Source organism: Bos javanicus, chromosome 15, assembly GCF_032452875.1.
Source record: "Bos javanicus breed banteng chromosome 15, ARS-OSU_banteng_1.0, whole genome shotgun sequence".
Taxonomy (NCBI): domain Eukaryota; kingdom Metazoa; phylum Chordata; class Mammalia; order Artiodactyla; family Bovidae; genus Bos; species Bos javanicus.
The window spans coordinates 71,755,559-71,777,270 of record NC_083882.1 but is presented as its reverse complement, the minus strand read 5'-3'; the positions used below and the strand labels follow the sequence as shown (position 1 = coordinate 71,777,270).

General features: G+C 38.7%; 1 protein-coding gene across 2 annotated transcripts in view; it reads left to right on the top strand.

The window, feature by feature from the left end:
• LRRC4C (leucine rich repeat containing 4C) overlaps positions 1 to 21,712 on the top strand; it is a 1,431,417-nt gene that overhangs the window by 281,990 nt on the left and 1,127,715 nt on the right. For both annotated transcript variants that reach the window (XM_061381179.1, XM_061381176.1), the window contains exon 2: positions 8,218 to 8,406. The gene's annotated coding sequence lies outside the window, so the exon portion shown is untranslated. The remainder of the gene's footprint in view (positions 1 to 8,217; positions 8,407 to 21,712) is intronic.

Sequence of the window (21,712 nt, the reverse complement as noted above, 5' to 3'; positions counted from 1 at the left end):
TAGAGATATATATGTGTGTGTGTTGATTACTAAAATATTTTTATTCATTATGCACTCTGTCAACTTGGACTTCTAGAATACATGTGGTGACCTTGAACCCAGGAAATGTGGTTTCTATCTTAAGGCATTGGTTCTCAGCCAGGGATGATTATGCTCCCACCCCGATCCCTCAGACATTTGATGATGTCTGGAGACGTTTTTGGTTGTCATGTCTGGTAAAGGGTGGCAACTACTAATATCTAGTAGTTAGAAGTCAAGAATGCTGCTTAATATCCTACAATTCGCAGAACAACCCACGCAACATACAATTGTCTGGTCTATTGCTTATCCCACTGAGACTGAGAAACCATGTCTTGTATGATATCAGTTTCAGAGTAGAAGACGAGCCTATTATTATATCAGTGGATTTAAGATTTTAATAAGTACCAAGGATAAGTATATGTGGCGGGGATACAGAGGAGGATGTGGTCAACTTTCCCTGGAAAAGAGACTGAAAGTTTTAAGAAAGTGATGTTGAGCTGAAGTGGGTGAGAGGGGCCAAGGAGAAATCATTTCAGGGTAAGGACATTGCTTGAGCCAAGTCACGGAAAGACACTACAAATGGCTTAAGTGAACAGCAGTTCTTGGTGGTGGTATGAATCACTATGCAAAATAATTCTGGATCAGCAGTCGAAGGCTCAATTATGAAGATTTGGTTTTGTAAACTGAAGAGCTTGAACTTTTTTCTATAGGGTAAGGAAATCCACTGAAGAGATCTAAAGAGTATGCATTAGTTATTTAAAAAAATGAAAAGAAAGTGAAAAGAACAAACATGATAAGATGTATGGCTGTAGTTTGGCTAACCATTAAATAGTGCAAGTTTAGATCTGGAGAAACTGCTCTATCCCACCAGAAGTGAGATTTGATGGTAGCTGTTGTGAAATGACAATGCTAGGAAGGCTGAGGGTATAGAATTTGCCTTTTGATGGAATGTGGGAGTTGAGATATCAAATAGGACTTTTCAGAAGTCAGTTACTTGTAACATTGGAAGTAGACTAGTTTGTTCAATAAGAACATCAGAAGAGGATATTGATCCTCTGACATATCTCATTGTCAAGCAGAGAAAGAGAAGTTAGATTTTGCATGTTATAATAGGTAGTCAGAGAAATGATGGGCCAGGAAAGGTGGTGTGGTGACGTACAAAGAGCATAAGAGACATCAGGTTATTATCTGAAATTAAGCTGACACAGAAGAGTTTTATTTGCACCCCAAACAAATCATGAAAGAAGTATGTTTGAAATGGTAAAACTCAAGAAAGTGTTTTTTGTTGATGGCTATTCTGAACCATGTGAGGTGATACCTCATTGTAGTTGGATCTGCATTTCTCTAACGGTTAGTGCTGTTGAGCATCTTTTCGCGTGCCCCTTGGCCCTCTGTATGTATTATTTGGAGAAATGTCTGTTTAGGTCTTCTGCCCATTTTATTTTCTATGTTGAATCTAGAAAAATGGTACAGATGAACCTATCTGCAGGGCAGAAATTGAGATTCAGATGCAGAGAATGGCCACGCAGACATGGTGAAGCAGGAGGGGTGGGGTGAGCTGAGAGATTGGAATTGACATACATATGCTACCATTTATAAAAATAGCTAGCTACTGGGAACCTTCTATGTAGCACAGGGAGCTTATCTCAGTGCTCTGTGGTGACCTAGAGGGGTAGAATGGGGGGTGGGTGGGCAAGAGGCTTAAGAAGAAGGGAATATATGTATATGTATATGTATAGCTGACTCACTTCATTGGATAGCAGAACTAACACAATATTGTGAAGCAACAATACCCTAATAAATTTTTAAAAAATCAAGAAAGGGACTCCTTAGATTGCAAAATGAAAAAAAAAAATCAAGATAAAATTAATAATCAGAGGTCCCCAATTTCCAGTTATTAGAACTGGAAAACTTACCTTAAATTTTTGGTCTGATATTTCAGTACCCTCAGAGAGGAGCTACTTACACAAAGAGACTGAATGTGTATTATCCACTGGACCTTTGAGACAGGAAGGTATCCTACTATGTCCTCAACAACAAAATTCTAACCACTAGCCATGAGTGAAAACAAGTCATTTTTTTAGAAACAGGCAATGTGAAACACTTGAAGCAAATTTGTGAGTTCCAAATTTATATTCCTTATGTGATGTGAGAATGGCAAGTTGAGAACTTACCAACATTCTAATATAAACTCTGAAACCATGACAACAATGAGGAGATGAATGTGAACTGGCACCCAATGGATGTTGCTACTAACTGGGGCTCCTGAAGGAGACCAAAGTCTGTGTGGTTTAAACAGCATGTATATATTTTCTCTCGCAGTTCTTGAGGCTGGAAGCCCAAGATCAAGGTGTTAGCAGCGCTGGTTTCTGGTGTGATTGCTCTTCTTGGTGTGTTGGTGGTTTCATCTTCACTGTGTCCTCACCCAGGGTTTCCTCTGCATGCATTTTCCTGTTAACTCCTCTTCTTCTGATGAGAACACATGTTCCATTGAATTAGGATCCCAACCTGATGACATTGTTTGACCTTAATGACCTCTTCAAAGACCTTTTGTCCAAATACAGCCACACTGGGTGTTAGGGCTTCAACAGCACATGAATTTTGAGGAGACAAGTCAGTCTATAACAACCTCCATGAAGATTCCTTAAGACATTTCAAGTCACCTGTAGGGAGTCATAATTAAAGCGGATCAGAAAATTCAACAAATAGAATTCACACCCTGGAATAAGAAATAATAGAACTAGTCAGAGGAGACATTAAAGTAAATGTGTAAACGTTTAAATAGATACAAAAAAGAAAAAGAACCACAGGCATCAAACTTGAAGAAAGACCCCTATCTTGTTATCTTGCTATGAAACATATGAGTTGTATGATTTGGAGGTTGTAAATAAATAATTTGGTAAAGATGTAGATAATTGTAAATGTTAGTAACTTGAAAATAAATCTGTTTAAATAATTAGACATTCACCATGGGTGTAAAGATATGAGGAAGATACGATACTACAGAAAACATACAATGGAGTTTTTAGAAGAGGAGAATAAAGGAAAGTAAAAGATACAATGACTCAGAAATCTACTGGATTGAAAAGAGATTTCAACCTTTAGAATTACTGAGTATACTACATTCTTGACAGGATGATCAAAAACAATTCTACACACAGATATATTGCCCTGAAACTTCAAAACTCGCACAACCAAAAAAAAGAAAAGTCTTAAAAGCAGACAGAGATGAAATATCTATTACAATCAAAGGAATGAAAATTAGAATTACTGAAGATGTCTCACAGTCATGATAGAATGATAACTTTGAAGGGGGGATGACATATACTTGTCAACGTAGAATTCTATACTTAGTCAAAGTATAATTCAGGGGAAGAAATTTAAATGTTCATAAAAATACTGTGACAATTAACAATTCTAGATTCTCACAAAAAAAAAAAAAAAAGCATGGAAATCAGTAAGAGGAGACTGAATCCTCTCCTCCCCAAATAAGGATGAGATGGTTAGGAAATATTTTGATAAACATATAAATGTAAGAAAACTTGGACTGTAGAAAAGAATGATGTAATATTAATTTTTGATCATTGTGGACAAGGTATTTTATAGGCAAAAACAAGACAGCTCGATGTGGTACATTAGAGGAAGAACTGTGGTGTGAAGATATTCTAAAGCTTTATTTGGTTTGACAAGTGACTAAACATATTGATTATCTATAAACTCTTAAGTATATATGTTTAAACTTTCCATCCCTCTATCCGTCACTATTTTGGGGATGCGTTTGGGAGTAAGTTGCGGACATCGGTGTACTTCCCCTGAAATACATCAGCATATAAATCATTAACTAGAGGTCAATATTTGTATGAGTGAACACAAACAGAAAAGAAAGAATATTTTATATCCAGATAAGGAAATGAGGGAGGAATAAAGAAGCTTGTATCAACCTAATAGTAGGATTAAAAAAATGGATATAAATGATAGAGACCCCCTAGAGTATAATGGTTTCCTCTGGGAAGAAAAGGGAGTAACATTGAGGAGAATTACAAGTTGGGCTTTAGCTTTTTCTAATATATCAGTTCTGGAAAAATAAATTAGTACAAATTGTTAAGCAAAATGTTAAGATGTGCTAAATCTGTGGATAGATGAGATCTGTTAGTTGTTATGATCGGTATATTCCTATATGTTTTAAATATCATATTAACAAATTGAAAATGTACACTGGTGTAAGTTAGAGCTGTGTTCTTAACCCATTCCTTACATATACTATGTAACTTGAGTAAAATTATTCCATTTCTTTAGGTTTCAGTTGCTTGCTTTTTAAAGGTATACATGATTACAATATTCCCTACCTTTCAGTGTTGTTTCAACAGTGTGAAGTGTATGGTACAGTATTTGGAGAAAATACATGATAACTGGTAGAAATGAAGTAGTTTATTTCATGCAGTAGCATGAAATCAAAGAGAGGAGAATTTTTAGAAAGGGAAAGGAGGTATTGTTTGTATCACATGCAAGCAAAATGTTCAAATTACTGAGACTGACCATTGGATTTAACTCTAATGAGGTCATTGATGAAGTTTTCCTGGGCAGTTTGGGGAGACTGATAACAGTAGAGGACTACAGACAGGGATTGAAGAGGGGAAGGACAGATAAGAAAAGATTGCACTATCTTGTTTGAAACAAGAAGGCAAGGAAAAATTGCCTACTTATTTATAGAAGCAAGAGAGAAAACAAGAATTTTAAAACTGGGAGGCTACAAATGTGAACTAATTTAACTAGTTCAGTTGTGAAGGAAAATGGGTCAGAGACGAGAAGAAGACAGAGGGTTGTGCCTCTGTGTGTGTCTGTGTGTGTCACAGTAAGGATTTTGGCATTTAACAGACTGAAAGGAGAGACCCAGTAGCAAGGGGAAAAGTGGAAATGTTGGAGCAAAGTAGACCCTGATACATCAAGTCCTACAAGAGACAGTGTGATGCTCAGTCGCTCAGTCGTGTCTGATTCTTCGCGACCCTACGGACTGTAGCCCGCCAGGATCCTCTGTCCGTGGGATTTTCCAGGCAAGAATACTTCAGTGGGTTGCTATGCCCTCCTCTAGAGGATCTTCCCCACCCAGGGATCGAATCCGTGTCTCCCACGTTGCAAGCAGATTGTTTACAATTGTGCCACTGGAGAAGCCCAAAAGAGACAGTAGGGGTGGGAATTAAGACCACAGGTGGAAGAGTTGGCCTTAAGCGAGAGAGAATCACCTGTCTGAGATTAGAAGAAGTTGAATGCGTGTGCTGACAGAGATAGTGCTGACCTGTGAGTGAAGGATGGTGAGGGAGTTTATGACTCTTACCTTCAAATTTGTCTGTGAAAGATTAGCGGGATTCCTCCACTGAGCGAGTGCATGTACTTTTGTTATTGTTGTTTGTGGACTTGGCCCTTATCAAGAATAAGGACTCAGGCATTGAAATACTTCATAAAGGATGTTCCTTCCAAGGAGAAAATTAGATTCAGGCTCAAGTCTCCTTCTCTAAAGTGGGTTTTTTGTATGTGAAGCATCATTGTTTGAGACCTCAAGTTATCACACTCATTTCAGAAAGTCATGAAAGGTCCACGGAGGGGACTGAGGTGTGAGAGTTCCTGGCTCAGCCTTTTGGGAAATAAACAGGCACCAAGACTCCACATTTTCATGTCCTCTACAAAATCGGTTTTCCAAAAATAGACTCGCACAAGCTGTAGTCACAGTTGAATGTCATGTTTCTATTATTGCGATGACATAAAATCATTAAAGCGCTGCTAGTTGTAAAAGCAGTCATGTCTGGTAATAGAACTGCTCTGTGCCCATTCAAAGGGAATTGCATTTTAAATGGCACATGCAGAGCAAGGACAGGACGGCCAGGGACTGAGGTGTGACTTCCACAGCCATTTATGACACGTCCTCCTTTGATCTCGCTGTAGCAGGCACTCAAGTTCTTTGTTTTTAAAAGTGGTGTCATAGTGACTGGAGTGCATGAACACAGGTTGTAAGAAGGTTTCAATTTTTTTGAGTCATCTGCTAATTTTTAATAATATTTTCTATATTTAAAGTACTTGAAAAATTATTAAAAGTTCCTAATATCAGGTTTCAACTCCTGCCTTCCTAATTTCACAAAGTTGTTTTTTTTTTTTTGTCTAGACTTCTTTGTATATCACAAATATCATAGAAGCTGAATTATGGATACCTACTATGTCAGGCATGTGATCTCAGTTAATCTCCATACAACCAATGAGATAGCTATTACTAATATTAATATTACCATGGACAAATGAATGCACCAGCATCTTGAGACTGAACTCCATCTTTTCAATATCAATTGGGATTCAAACTCACGTCTGAATAAAAATGGTTGAGATTTAAAAGAGACACTGAGTCAAATGTTACTTTAAGTTTTGAACCTATTAAAGAATGGACAGGGAAGTTTTGACTTCCTTAGAAGTTCAGATATTTAATTTTATTATTAGAAAAGCTGTGTTGAGAAACACACCTGGTACATAAGGTCAAAATAGATTTCCTATCTTCCTCCTAAAATGCCCCTGGCACCTTGTATGGTGAGAGGTATAGTTGCAAGTGGGTTTCCCAGGTGGCTCACTGGGTAAAGAACCTTTCTGCCAATGCAGGAGACTTGAGACACATGGGTCTGATCCTTGGGTCAGGAAGATCACCTGGAAGAGGGCATGGAAACCCACTCCATTATTCTTGCCTGGAAAATCCCATGGACAGAGGAGTCTAGCGGGCTATAGTCCATAGGCTCACAAAGAGTTGGACATGCCTGAGGCAACTTAGCAGACACACACACACACACACACACACACACACAGTTGCAAGCAGAAATATAGCCTACCTCTCACCTTCCAGGAACAGATGGTACAGGTGCTCTTATCCTATGCAGTAGAGCCACTCCTCTTCTTGTGGAAGGGAAATGGTCAGAGGTGTAGGGTTGGATTCCAACTAGCACCTCCAAGACAGCCAGAGGTTTATCAGTAGAGGAAATAAATTATTCACCCTAGATATGGCACATACTATCTCCACAGCATCTTATTTCTATGAATTGGATTAGTTTCCTACACTAAGTGTAGGATCATCCATGTAATGGGCTTCATAAGAGTAACAAGTGTATTAATCAAACCTGGACAAACTCCAGGAAGCTCACATACTAGGACTGATGAAAGAACATTACATTGGAGGCATCACCACAGTAGAAGTCCATGCTCTCCATTTCCCTTTGTACTCTTGGGGGTGCACCCAGGAGTCTAGTAAATCTAAGCCTAGAGTACCAGAAGACTTTTAAAAAACTAATTAGCAAAGTAATAGTCCCTCCCCAGCAATGATTAAGAGCCAGAATCCATCAGCTACAAGTATGGCATAATCTTAGCTCCAAGTCTTATCCTGCCAAGCTTGACATCCATAGTTAAGAGAACACAGACCTCTTCCTTGACAGGATCAGTGTCCCACCACTTTGTCACACTTGAACATGGCTGAATCAGCAACATCAGAATTTTACTAGAGTTTGGTTGCTTAACGATTTTGCTGTAGCTGATTTCCAAATAACCTCAGGAGGCCAACAACTTCTTTGGGAGACTGGCATATGGAGAATATGTCTTGGACAAGCCAATTTTTACTTGTCAGTGTTGGCTTGATTTTTGTCTTCTTATTACACCATGATGCTTAGTTCTGTGTATTGCAATATATAACTTGCATAAAAGAAATAATACACAGATGAGTGAATAAATGAATGAATAATCGTGTAGGAAAAAAGTACAGTCACTTGGGCTTTCCCTCACACCACTTCTCCATTTCTCATCTGTCAAGAGGTACAAACAGATTCCTAGGCACTAGTTAGGAGCAGAAGCTTAAGTATCTTCATAAATAAATCTCCCTTCTTTGATCTGAAACTCAGAATCACTTCATTGTCAAAGAATCTTTACCACATCAACTACAGAGTCATAGACTGTAAAATAAGTGTTCTCTGAATCTCTTAATGAAAAATCTCAAGTTTATCTTTTATTTCCTTTAGAGATGTGATTTAAAAAAAAAAAAAAAACCTCCCTTATTTGTATTTTAAAAATCCTGTGGAATTAAATCCTAAATTCTAATGATAGCTAGCATTTTTGCATGTTTGCTATGTGTGGGAGCTGTGATAAACACTTGACATAGATTATCTCATTTAATCCTCACAGAAACCAAATGAAGTGTTTACTGGTATTATCCCTATTTGATGAAGAGGATACCGAGGCTCACAGAGAATTCATAACTTGTCCAAGACCATCTAATGTCAAGTAATCAAGAGTGAATGACCCCGCAGCACATATACCAGCTGAGACCAACCTTGGATTGGGGGAAAACTTCCAGAGGCAGAGCAGCAGCAGGTGAGCCAGCTTCTCAATGCTGGGTGCACAGGGATCCACTGAGTAAGACATCAGACTTGAAAGGGCCCCCAGCCTTGAGCTGTGGGGCTCATAAGCTTCATGGTTGGGGGAACACCAGCACTTCCTCTAGGATGGTTTGGGCCTGAGGTCCAAACTTTGTGGTTCCAGTTCTGTGACGTAGCAGAATTGTAGCTTCCAGCACTGACCATCAACCTCAGCATTTCTAACAGAGGATTTATATTTTGGTGTGATCAGAGTCCAGGACCCAAGCCTTTTGTTTCAGTTATTGACCTTCAGCTATGTTTTATCTCATCAGCATTTTATCAGGAGGCCTGCTCAAGTACTCAGTTGTAGCCAGTTTCCATATCTTTGGCTTTTAATTTTCAAAAGATGCTGCTCTTTGAGGGAGTGGAGGATGACAGCTGTCTCTCTGAAGAACCTAGCCTACTGGGTATCCGTGTCAATCAAAGGAATCATTGCCTATCACTTAGCTATTACATGGTGGAAGCATATTCAAGTACTGCAGTCTGATGCCAGGGCCTTCCCAGTCTTAAATGATTTGCAATAAAAACTTGATATAGCTACCTGTATGTTCATTTCAGGTAGTATTATATTCTATAGTATACACTTCTCCTGTCATATTTTTTTTTTCTTTTGTTCTTAGTTGGCCATTTAAAACATGTCTGCATTATCTACCTGTTTATAGCCCTTATAGTTCACCATCCTGATACTCTGGCTCTGTTAGAATGGGAGATTTCACTTGGCTCTGAACCATCAAAAGAGAATATGTTGCTGATTGTGGAACTTATAGACTTATTTACTGGAGTCCCTGGGGATGCATGATGGGAGGATCCTAAGAGATAGAGTTCCTTCAAAGAAATGACAAGTTCAAATTCAGAGTTTGTGACTTTTGTGTTATGTATGGGTCTCTTTGCTGCTGCTAAGTCACTTCAGTGGTGTCCAACTCTGTGCAACCCCATAGACGGCAGCCCACCAGGCTTCCCTGTCCCTGGGATTCTCCAGGAAAGAACACTGGAGTGGGTTGCCATTTCCTTCTCCAATGCATGAAAGTGAAAAGTGAAAGTGAAGTCGCTCAGTCGTGTCCGACCCTCAGTGACCCCATGGACTGCAGCCTACCAGGCTCCTCTGTCCATGGGATTTTCCAGGCAAGACTACTGGAGTGGGGTGCCATGAGATTTTAAACTAGAACTAATAATATTAAGAACTTATCTTTGCGTCAGTGGATTATGTGATTACAGTTCTTTGATACTTTGAATTCTATTTGTTTGTCACAATGTCTCATTTCACTCTTTCAAATAGTTCTGACTTTATGAATTTACAGAATTTATAAATACAGAATGTATTTACCTAAGAGAAAACATCGTAATATAGTAATGATATCACCTTTACCACCAAAAATGTTCATGAAGTCAGAGGTGTAATCTGCTTTATTGATTGCCATATATACCCAGTGCATAGATACTAAAGCAAATTGTTGCTCAGTCAGTATTTATTGTTTTCATGAGGAAAGTAATAAATGACTCAATTATTAAATTATTTGAATTGTCCTCGAAGTTCAAGGTATTGATTTAGTTGTGTTTATTCCTGATTAGAGGTGCAAAGAAGGACTTTTCATACCAAGAATTCTTTGAGTATGAATTGGATGGGATGGGAAATGTGATTCTTTATTTTATTCCATTCAAATAATTTGGTTTTCATTGGTTAAAGGGTTAAAAAAAAAAACCTGTGATTGTAAGTATTTTCAAGTGTGTAGAAGTGTTTATGTGTGTGTGTGTGTGCATGGGGAAGGCACATAATGATTTAAAAAATACCCTTATTTCTTGTGTGATCATCGTTGGTTTGGGATATACAACACCCTTCCAGAAAAGAGAAAAATAATGTTAAATAGGAAGGGACAGAGAAATCCTTATTTATGGATCTCTCCATTATAGACAATTCAGTCAGTTCAGTTCAGTTCAGTCGCTCAGTCATGTCCAACTCTTTGCAACCCCATGAATCGCAGCACACCAGGCCTCCCTGTCCATCACTAACTCTCAGAGTTCACTCAAACTTATGTCCATCGAGTCGGTGATGCCATCCAGCCATCTCATCCTCTGTTGTCCCCTTCTCCTCCTGCCCCCAATCCCTCCCAGCATCAGGGTCTTTTCAAATGAGTCAGCTCTTCATATGAGGTGGCCAAAGTATTGGAGTTTCAGCTTTAGCATCAGTCCTTCCAATGAACACCTAGGACTGGTCTCATTTAGGATGGACTGGTTGGACCTCCCTATTAATTAAGATGCTAAGGACTTTTTTTTCCTAATCCTATGTCCTTGAACAAGTTGCTTCATCTTCCTGTGTCTGATTTCCTCATTGATGGAAAGGGAATAATAATAGGACTGACACCATGATTTTGTTGTGAAGAATAAGTGAATTACTACCTGTAAAGCACATAGAGCAGAGTGGGTTGCCATTTCCTTCCAATGCATGAAAGTGAAAAGTGAAAGTGAAGTCGCTCAGTCGTGTCCGACTCTTAGCGACCCCATGGACTGCAGCCTACTAGGCTCCTCTGTCCATGGGAGTTTCCAGGCAAGAGTCCTGGAGTGGGGTGCCAGGGCCTTCTCCAAGTGCAGACTAAATACACAGTAAACATTATCATTACTGTTATTGTCATATGCTAATGAATAAGACATCACCTTATCCAAGCAACTTAACACAGGTCAAGAATAGATGATCTCTGAGGTTGGCTCCAGTGTTTCATGATCCTGTAGAGAGCCTTTAAGACTCCTTTGTTGTCTCTGAACATATAGATCAAATCACACTGAAACACATGTGAGGGACCGCAGAGCACCTGCTATGTCTTAATGAATTCAGTGCCCTAGGACCCCTCCAATCCTCTTTGATGTATCTTCAGCCTCTGAGAATGGGCTTCCTTTGGAGTGTTGTACTGGAATGACAGTGGTGGTAGTGAGGCGCATCCTGTGATGGTACCTCTGAAACCTCAAATCATCCACTCTACTTGCAAACCCAGTTCAGCAGAGTTTGGAAAGAGCAGAGTGAGGTGAACACTTGATATTTTCTCCTGTCAACAGTATTAAGTTATGGCTTGTGATGGTTCTGCTAGGCAAAAGTATATGGCAGTGAAAAATAATATGACTATACCTTCACATCAAAACACACATACACAGCCAAGCAACAGCCTTCAAGAAGGTGTGAAGACTCCTAGAGTATTAGTTGAAGGTAGTCTTGTGATTTAGATTTCTGTAAACTGGCTTTGGTGCCCTCTCTCTTTCCCTGGCCCTTATCCATTTGACTTTCTTCCCAATGACCCGCTCTCTGGCTTTCTTTAGAGAACTTGAAAATATTGACAATACAGATACCAAAGGTGAAAGGGACCTTTATCCCCATTGAACTCCAAATAGCAATTCTCTTTTCTCGCTCCCAGAGGAATGCTTGTAATCTTGTTGCAACTATTTCTGCTGTACTATCAACTCTCCAGGAAAGAATAATGAACAAAACCTCTCATCAACTACATTTTAATGCGCTTTGTTAAAAAAGTCAACTTATCCCAGTCTCAAACTGAAAATAAAATTAAAAAAAGTTTTTGACTTAGTAAATGAAATACACATGTAAAAGTCAAAATATTTTTTTTTAGTCAAAATAATATGATGGGAACAATGTAGACTCCAAAGTTTGTAGGTCCAAAGGCTTTTTTTTTAATTAAAAAGTAAAAAACCCTTATCCTTACAAAACAGACATATGCACAAAATATTGAGGTGGCCAAAAAGTTTCATCGGAGTTTTCCATACCATTTACAGAAAACCCTAATGGAATTTTTTTGCAACCCAAATCTATAAATTTTTAAAGATAATTTCAAGAGATGTATTTGCTGAAGCCTATTCATTCAGATGTATCAGATAGAAATGTATAAATCTCAGATTAAAACCCTTGCATTAGCTGAGGTTATTGCCAGACCCTTGCAATCAGTTCATGACAAGACCCTACATGTGGTGAATGGGTTACAGTTAAACCTAGACCATAGGCCTTGACTATCTTCAAGACAGAGAGACAGTGCCAAGGGGACCTAAAACTTCAGGGCTTTTTTCCTTTCGTTGTGAGAAAGCATGACAATTTCCCCCACTAAACCACATAAATTGTATTTCTACATGATTTTTTTAAGCGTTAAATGGGTTGAATGCAGTGCTGAAGAACAACCAGTTTACTGATTCTTTAAGTAGATGTTTATTGAATACCACCTATTAACTGTGAGCCAGTGTATTAGAGATGGGTGATGTAGTAAAGGTGACTAAAATTGATTCTCTAACCTTGAGGAATTCATATCTACAAGGTTGGGGAAGATAGATGTCCAGGTAATGAAGCTGACTACCATATGCCACGTGTGAAGTCCTATGGGAGCGCAGAGGAGAGTCAGACCGACTTTATTTGGGATGAAAAGCATTCACTGGGGAGGGTGAGGACGCTGAGCTCTGGGGGTCGCAGGGAGTTCACCAAAATGAGGTTCCGTCGCACTGTTGTTTTGCCAATAAATAATTTTCTGTTACAATATTTGTAATGGTTGCCACACTATGTCACAATGTGGATATAACACAGGTAATTTAATTGGGCCTTTTTTTGTCATTGGGTTAGTTCCATTTTTTGATAACTATGAACAGCATTGAGATAAAGATTTGTGTGGTGAAATCATAGCACATGCATATGATTCTCTGAGAAAACAGCCCAAGATATGAAATTACAGCCTCAAAGGACCAACAGTTTTTTAGCGTGTAAATGATGTTTTTTTCAAGCTAAGATTATGAGAGAGTAGGACTTTAGGGGCAGACAAACTTGAGTTCGAAATATAAACATTCCTTTTCTTGGTTATTGACCTTGAGCAAGTTGCCTAAGCTCCATTACTCTTAGTTTCTGCCTTTAAAAAATGAGAATCATAATACTTACCTTGAAGTACTGCTTAAAAACTGTAGTAGAGCTTAATAAATACTTATTGAATTGCCTTCATATTTTTGACAATAGGTACCGGATAGCTGCTAAATCCTAGCAATAAAATTCAAGTGTTCTAAATATTTTAGGTTACTGACATGAATTTCTAACAGGAAATGTGCACTATACTGTGTGGTATAGTTTCACTCAATTCATTAAATGGCCTCCATTTCAAAAAATCCTGACTCATTGTCCATATAAATAACTTTTAAATTGCTTGGCTCTGGCCTGAAATTTACTCCTAAAATATAGGAAAGTTCCAGAATTGGATCAAGAGCCCAAAATCTGGGATAAAAATCTGTATTCTTCCACCTATTTCCTGTGTCATTAATCTCTTGTCAGTATTTTCATCTGAAAAAAAAAGGAACATAAAGTTACATTTCCTTTCTGCTTCAACAAATCAGATGAGAAATATAAGAGATAGAGAGATGTTACCTAGATCTCTAAATTGATATTCTGGTACGACCTATTATTCATTTTGGATTTAATAATCTGCCATGAATCTTTCTACTTATTGAAAAAATAGGTGTTGTGTAAACTCTACACTTCTCTCATGCTTGTCAGTGTATCATGAGTTTTCATTTTATATTGATGTGGGGCATTGACTTGAAGGATCCAGATTTATTTTTGAACTCTTGTCAGCACTCCATAATTAACATGGCCCAGAAGAGAAATGCTATTTTGCCTCCTGCATTATCAACACAACTGTCAGCAAATAAGGAAGGCATCTTCTTTACCATTATTATTGCTAATGTAAGAAGCAGAGAAGAACAGCTGGATTCTCATCAGTGGGTTGTTAGAAGCCCTGGCATTTAGTTGAAATCTGCTTTCAATTTCTACCTACCTTTATCTGCTTTAAGAATGTATTCAAAGGGGAAACATCATTTTTATCCCAAAGAGTATCTTTGAACTCCTAATTTGAGATATTTACAGATCTCAAAGTTGTTTATCTGAGTGTAGCTTTTCCTCCATGACATAAAAATGCAAAGTTAATGTTGATTGCTTACTGGCTATTTCATGTATCTACATTTACTACTCTATTCTCTGTGTCCTAAATTCTCTGTAGTGTTACAGTTGCTCTCTGTTCTCCAATTTGGCTTAAATTTATAATGGCAATGGGTAGAAATAATCTTTTAAATGAAGAACTGGAAGGGCTAAAATCTTGCTGCAATAAAAGGGCAATGCTATAGCTCAGTTATTTGCTCTTTAAAAAGGCAGAAAAAAAAATCTGTAGCCTCTATAGTTACAGTGTGCCAAAATTAGGTAGTCTATATGGTAATTTTGTTAAATCAGTTTCCTTTTTATACTGCGTATGTGGTGGGATCGTGAAATAGTGCATCCGCTTTGTAAAGCAGGTTGGCAGTTTCTCGAGATGTTAAACATATGATTTAGAAATGCTGCCCATAGGTACATATCTTTTTTTTTTTTTTTAACTTAACATAATTGTATTAGTTTTGCCAAATATCCAAATGAATCCGCCACAGGTATACATGTGTTCCCCATCCTGAACCCTCCTCCCTCCTCCGTCCCCATACCATCCCTCTGGGGCGTCCCAGTGCACTAGCCCCAAGCATCCAGTATCGTGCATCGAACCTGGACTGGCCATAGGTACATATCTAAGAGAATTAAGTATTTATATCTCTGCACAAAATTTTGTATGTGAGTGCTCATAGCAGCATTATTCATTATAAAGTGGAAACAACCCAAATGTCTATCAACTATGAATGAATAAATGAAATATACTAGATCATAAGAAAAGTATTTCACCGCTAAAAAGGAATGAAGTGCTGGTGCATGCTGTAACGTGGGTGGACTGGGCAAACGCTATAGTGACGTCGCTCAGTCGTGTCCGACTCTGTGCGACCCCATGGGCTGTAGCCTACCAGGCTCCTCTGTCCATGGGATTTTTCAGGCAATAGTCCTGGAGTGGATTGCCATTTCCTTCTCCAGCGGATCTTCCCAACCCAGGGATCGAACCCGGGTCTCCCACATTGTAGACAGACGCTTTACCATCTGAGCCACCAGAGAAGTCACTATAGACAATGAAAAAAGATAAATACAAAAGGCCACATGTTATATTATTCCATTTATAGGAAGTGTGCAAACCTGACAGATGTACAGAAACAAAAAATCGATTGCTAGTTTCCAAGAGTGAGAGGCAAAGGAGACCAAGGAGTGACTGCTAATGGGTATGAGGATTCTTTTTTGAAGTGATGAAATGTTCTAAAATTAGATACTGGTGACCATTGTACAACTTTGTGATTATGCTATTCAATAAAACCCCTGGATTATATATTGTAACAGGGTGACTTTTTGGTATGTGAATAATATCTTAGTAAAGCTCAGATAAAAAGTAACATCAGATCAGATCAGATCAGTCGCTCAGTCGTGTCCGACTCTTTGCGACCCCATGAATCACAGCACGCCAGGCCTCCCTGTCCATTCATTAATTTAAAAAAAAAATAGAAATTGGGAATGGTGGAAATGAATGGGAAAATCATGACTAAATAGTTTATCATCTTAAGCCTTTCAGGTTTAACATTCAGTATAAAGTATTTTTATTTTAAATAACTTTGGAATTAATTATTTTAATTAAATGACTACAGTTTACTTAAGCATTTCTTTGTTTCAAGTATAGGTGATTGCTGACTATTCACTAGTATATAGTTTTTTTTTTTTCTTTCTTTTTTCAACGGGAACTGGGAAAAGTGTCTGTGGTTATCAATACACACTTGGTATCGTGGTCAGTATTCTAGGACCTGGGCATGTACTCCAGGAAATAACTAGCAGCTGGCAGCCTGGTTATCCTAATGGTTGTCCTCTCACCTGGATCACTGCTGTTATTGTAACTCATTCTAGATTCCTGCAGACTTACAGTGACATGGCTAACAGTAATTGAAACTGTCTTTCATATACTCCTTATTTGGGGCAAAATGTTGGTGTCCATTTTTTTTATCATTGAAAACAGATTTCAAGACTTCTCACAGCTAAATGTGGCAAGCAGGTAATTCACAGACTTGTAGACAACAAACTCTGATAGTCTAGGATGAAGAATAGGGCAACAGGTTAGTTGAAAAGCTTCATGTGTCTTTTTACTAATGCAAGATTTAGTACACTTAAGGATATTATAATAAGATCAAATCAAATTTACAGGAGAATGAACAAATGAGAATAGCAAATGGAGGTCAAAATGCACTTCCACAGTTCTCTGTTACACCAGTTAGATCTACAAGGCAGGGACTTAATGTAAGTTGATGTGTGATTGCTCCAGTTTTAAAGCGATGCCATTCAGCTTACATCTGATTTCATTAAGGCTGTTGAGACGGCACTTGAGTAATTCAAAGAGAATAGAATGGGAGGGGTAGAGAGTGTGTGTACGGAAGTGTATTTTGATCCTGCACTTTATTGTTATAACACGCGTGGGTCTAGCAACTCTTTAACATGTAGTCTGTTATGATTTCATCTTGTATAACTGCGAGCTAACAGCTTTGCCTCTCAAAGAAGTGATGTGATCAGCCCACTAAACCTTTTGCCATGTGAGACATTCACTGTGTGGTGGAGATGATTCAGAGAGTAGACTTAGACACACAGTCATGTGACGTGTTGCTTAAACCAAATTAAAATGAGTGTGCTAACACTTTGTCAGTTTTCATCTCTTCAGCCTCATAGCTATTTATAAAAGGGAGATGTTTGTATGAGAAGAGGTCCCAGTTGGGGATTAACGCCCAAGTCTCTACAAAATTTTACATAAAATAAACAAACATTGTCACAGGATTTGATGTTTTACTAAATCATTTCATGGAATAATTAACACATATCCTGTCATAATTCTATGAGAATATTTATATTATAGAGTTTACACTATATAGAAACTGAGAATCAAAGTGATTTTAACTTCACAATAATCAAAGTGTAAAAGCAAGAACTAGGAAAGAAAGTAAGAAAATAAAATCTTATTTATGAAGCCCCTGTTCCAGCACTATTTGAGAAGATTCTAAAGTGTTAACACATTAAATCCTCTAGAAGTCACAGGAGGTGGACTTTGTTATTTTCATTTCACATAGAAGAAAGCCGAAGGTCCCACGTCACAAGCCTAGGTTTTAGCAGATTTGCAATTTAGCGCAACAGGTTTTAAGATTTACATTTTTACTGTAGACCATATATTCTAAACAGTCATGATGTTGAGAAGATACCCAGCCTTAGCTTTTGTTATGAAGATGGAATCATCACTGTCTTGCCGATGTTGATCAGTTTTTTAATACAACAGTCACCCTCATGTTTGATTTGCTACATGTGTTTTCAAAAAGGTAATTCACTGTTTGGTCAGGGCACTGGGAAAGCCCCAAGTCAAAAGTAATCTTGATTAGAAAAAAAATGCTGTGGAAAGGAAGACTGGCCTTTCTTTACGTGTTCAATATTGTTCGTGATGCAGACTCTCCCTCCACACATACTTCAGTCCATACCTTAAAATAAACAGGCCAAAAGGTGAAAATTAGTTTCCTTGTAGTAACTGGGGAAGTATATGGACTCCACAGCATCCACTATAAGATGACAGACCATTGTAGAGCACCACCCCCTGCCTTTTCTAAATACTGGTCCATCTTACTCTCTAAAAGTATATAGGTCAAAATTATACATGCACCACAATGTTCATTGCAGCAGTATTTACAATAGCCAGGCACGGAAACAATCTAAATGTCGAACAACAGATGAATGGATAAAGATGACGGGGTACATAGATACAGGGGAATGAAAGGAAATGAAGTTAGGTTGTTTGCAGAGATGTGGATGGACCTAGAATCTATCATACAGAATGAAGTAAGTCAGAAAGAGAAAAAAAAATGTTAATGCACACGTGTAGAATCGAGAAAAAATGGTACAGATGAACCTATTTACCGGGCAGGAATAGAGACACAGAACAGACATAGAGAATGGACATGTAGACACAGCAGGAAAAGGAAGAGTGGGACGAATTTGGAGATTAGAACTGACATATACACACCACCATGTATAAATAGATAGCTAGTGGCAAACTGCTATAAAGCACTGAAGTTCAGCTTAGTGCTCTGTGGTGACCTAGTGGGTAGGACGAGGAGGGTGCAGGGCAGGGAGGTCCAAGAGGGAGGGGATGTATGTATATACGTGGCTGATTCACTCTGGTGTACAGCAGAAATTAACAGAACATTGTAAAGCAATTATAGTTCAATTAAAAAAAAAAACTCAGTGTATAAACAATAAACCGTAAGACTGTTTCTTTCACAGATTTTTGAAGCTGTTTCCCTTCTATAGTCCCTCCATTCTTAGGCTGGCTTCACTATGGCAGAGGGATGGATGCCGACAACTCCTGGACCTAGAACCTTCTGGTTCACACTGAGATACTAGACAGCTGTTCCAGTATACAACTACAAGAATCATTGTGACAAAAAGATGTAGTATTAGTCAGCTCAGGCTGCCATGGAGAAATTTCATAGACCGGGAGGCTCATACAGCAAAAAGTCATTTTCTCCCATTCTGGGGTGTGGAAGTCCGAGTCCAAGATCAAAGCACCAGAGAGACTGGTTTCAGGTGAAGCCTCTCGCCTTGGCTTGCAGGACGGCTGCCTTCTTGCTGTGTCCTCATAAGGCCTTTCCTCTGTTCGAATTTCACACACTGCTGGTGTCTCTTTCTCTTCTTAAAAAGGCACTGGTCCTATTAGATCAGAGCCCCACCCTTTTGTGCAGAAGGCAGTGGCACCCCACTCCAGTACTCTTGCCTGGAAAATCCCACGGACGGAGGAGCCTGGTAGGCTGCAGTCCATGGGGTCTCGAAGAGTCAGACACGACTGAGCGACTTCCCTTTCACTTTCATGCACTGGAGAAGGAAATGGCAACCCACTCCAGCATTCTTCCCTAGAGAATCCCAGGGACGGAGGAGCCTGGTGGCTGCTGTCTATGGGATCGCACAGAGTCGGACACGACTGAAGCGACTTAGCAGCAGCAGCAGCCACCCTTTTGACCTCATTTAACCTTAGTTACCTCCTTAAAGGTGTTGTCTCCAAACACAGTCATGTTGGGGGTTGGAGCTTCAGCATAAATTTCAGTTTCCCTGATGGCTCAGATGGTAAAGCATCTGCCTGCAATGCAGGAGACCTGGGTTCAATCCTTGGGTTGGGAAGATCCCCTGGAGAAGGAAATGGCAACCACTCCAGTACTCTTGCCTGGAAAATTCCATGGACCGAGGAGCCTGGTAGGCTGCAGTCCATGGGGTCGCAAAGAGTCGGACACAACTGAGTGACTTCATAAATTTTAAGGAGACACAGTTCAGTCTGTTACAGATAAGATTGCATTAATTTTCTCAAATTAATTTATATTCCAGCCCTTGGATCTTTGTAATCACCAGAAGGATAGACTGAGGAACTTTAATAATGCTCATGTCCAGGCCATACTCCAGAACAATTACATCAGAAGCTTCTAGGCCAGGGAAGGGCATAATAAGCACTTTTAAAAAGCCAGGTATTTATAAATGTATATCTACAATTAAAAACAGAGATGTATGTTATGTAAGACTTATTGATCCAATGTATAATGCATAGAATGTTGAAAAGAAAAGAGTTAATGCTGACTTTGTAAGCCTATTATAATGTACATATAAAGAACATGTACTGAATATTATCTTAATTTTTCTCTATACATTATCTTGGGGCTTCCCTGGTGGCTCAGATGGTAAAGAATCTACCTGCAATGCAGGAGACCCAGATTCATTCCCTAGGTTGGGAAAATCCCCTGGTGAAGGGAATGGCTTACCCACTCCAGTATTCTCGCCTGGAGAATTCCATGGAGAGAGAAGCCTGCCAAGCTACAGTTCATGGGATAACAAAGAGTCGGACATGACTGAGCAAATAACACTATGCTTTATATTGTTTGATATACCAATTATCAAACACTATATACCATAGTATACTTAGAGATGTAAGTAGAAGATAATAGACAAAATTTTAAAATCAGGCAGCAAGAGTTCTAACTGTGTTTACATGATCTTCATATTTCTGAGAAAAGTAAGAATGATAATAACAGTGTCCACCTATGTTATGAGATTAAATGAGATAATACATGCAAAGCTTCAAATAATCCATCAGTATTACTATTAGCAATATAGCAGTGCGATGTGGAAAAACCAAAAGTGTCTCTTTCCATTTATTTTCTCTCTAATACCCAAAGATCCCCAACCTTTGAGATTCAGCAGTGTGTCCTTGCAAAGGCTAAATTAGCTACATTTTACATATCAAAGTGGAGGGACCTGGGACAATCAAAGGGCATATGGAAATAGCAGAAAGAGTGGTTAAGGTCATGGTAGAGACATTGGAGAGGCTTTGAGCAAACTCCTAGCGACTGGAGGTGATTTCTGAGCTCCGTGAGGACGCTGCTACAGCCCTAGAGAACATAAAGGCAGCTGTTTTTAGGTCACTCCTGTTCTGTTGGAATATTAGATTTTTTGTCATTAATTTTAAGAATCCAGAAACCCAACTTGCTGAGAATTTTCAAGAGATATCAAACAAATGTGTTTTGAGTTGAAGCTGCCCTATGCTTCTCAGCTTTTTTAAAAACACTGAGCAGTTCAGTTTGGCATTTCAATCTGTCTCCTCTTACATTTATATTAGAAAAAAGCAGACCTGGTAGAAATGTTGCTTCTGAGCCCTGAGAATGGTGAAAGGATAAATCTTTTGTTCGCTTCTTTTAGAGATGTTTCTTTTTTTCTCTGAAATGTGTGGGAAGCCTTGCCTGTCTAATCTTTAGCATTTTGATGGAATTACCATAAAAAGCTTTTCTGTGTTTTGTGTGAATCTTTATCTTAATTGGAGGTTTAAAAGGGGTTAAAGGGGACTGTTTTCCTGGGTATGTTTCAAGTATACTAAGTCTGTGTAGAAGCACTGACCCACTAAGAGGCTTCGTCTTAAATTGTTTAGTGGTTAAATGCATGGCTTCAGAGTTAACCTGCCTGGTTTGAACTTTTGCTTTTGACATTCACTAGTTTAACTTCTCTATAACTTGGATTATTCATCTGCAAAAGGGTAGTAATAGTAGGTATTTCATAAAGTTGTCAAGCATTAAGTTTGCTACTGTACAGGAAACAGAATACTTCTGACTCCATGGCCAGCATCACTCCGTGTTAAGGATTCCTAAAGCTTATTTCAAGTTTCTTTTGCTAAACTCACTGAACGCACTCGTCTAAAGGCCAGAAGCAAAAACAGCTCACCTCTAAGCCACAATGGTCTGGGTTTGAATCTTGACTCCTTCACTTAGGAAGTGAGTACTGTTAGGCAGCAATCACTAGT